Source organism: Schistocerca gregaria, chromosome 1 (genome assembly GCF_023897955.1).
Source record: "Schistocerca gregaria isolate iqSchGreg1 chromosome 1, iqSchGreg1.2, whole genome shotgun sequence".
Taxonomy (NCBI): domain Eukaryota; kingdom Metazoa; phylum Arthropoda; class Insecta; order Orthoptera; family Acrididae; genus Schistocerca; species Schistocerca gregaria.
The window spans coordinates 909,326,215-909,327,380 of NC_064920.1; the positions used below are offsets into that span (position 1 = coordinate 909,326,215).

At 40.0% G+C, this 1,166-nt stretch overlaps 1 non-coding gene across 1 annotated transcript; it reads left to right on the plus strand.

Moving 5' to 3' along the window:
- Positions 1-206: 206 nt before the first annotated feature.
- Trnat-ugu (transfer RNA threonine (anticodon UGU)) lies at positions 207-281 on the plus strand. Its single transcript has one exon. It is a non-coding gene; the product is annotated as a tRNA-Thr (tRNA).
- Positions 282-1,166: the final 885 nt, after the last annotated feature.

The following is a 1,166-nucleotide window of genomic DNA, read 5'->3' on the forward strand; positions in this document are numbered from 1 at the left end:
CAGCCATTGACCTTCTTCTTCTTCTTCTGTGTTGGATGCACATGCATTGCCTGAACTCTTACGGGACTCAGTAAGATTATCTGCCTTGAGTAATGAGTGTAATAGGCAGGGGCACTACAGATGCAGTGTGTGGACATTTAGTTGGGAACGTGGGTCTCACGGGGAGTGTGCAAGGGATAAACCCCTGCAGTCGCACTATCCTCTGTGCCCTCGGTGGCTCAGATGGATAGAGCATCTGCCATGTAAGCAGGAGATCCCGGGTTCGAGTCCTGGTCAGGGCATTCATTTTCAATTGTCCTTGTTGATATATTTCAACACCTCTTGACAGTTTAGGGTCTTGATTTCATTATCATTTCATGAAAAATAATTTGTTCCAGTGTCAAGGAGGCTTATCTTTTGCTTAAGTTAATGTAGTGGATCATTTTGGGTTGTGGTAAGTGGACATCAGCTATCTACAAATAATTATCATTGCTTACTGGTGTTTTTATGGAAGTAGGGTGGTGATACCATTACATGAAGTGGTTTGCACATGTGGTTAATGTATGTGTTTCCACTTTTCAGTGCATTATGTGTTCAGGGCATCTTATACTAAACTTTATATTTGTCTTTCAATCGTATACTGAATGACAGTTATTGAAGGTTAATTGACATATGCCTGCACAATATCAAATACATTCAGCAAAACAGGTTTCAAGTAGGCCCCTACTTGGACAAGTGTGATTTGAGGTCTATTAAAAAAATCCGATTCTCACATTAAAGATGCAGTCCTGGTTCAAGTAAAACTGGAAGTGACAATAGATCTTTGTGCAGTGTATGATTGTAACTACTTATTTTCGTAACACATGCATATAAATATAGTAAATATCAATTACAGCCTGTTAGCTTCTGAGGTGGTGGCCCCTTCTGACGCTAATTGCTGGTGAGAGAAGGCAAGTGGCGTCACAAAGTTAAAGCATTCTTGTCTATTTGTAAAACTTGTCTGATAATTCCAGTTACTTTGGACAGAATGTACAGTACTTGCTAGGTTCTTTTTGAGACAGATATATCTCATTTACACACATCTTTCAATAGCAAAAGCCGCACTGCAGGACTCGTCTTCAAGCGCAGAGGCATTGTGGTATCCATCCTGTCCTTGGAGGTTAAAACATAACCTAATACATAAAATA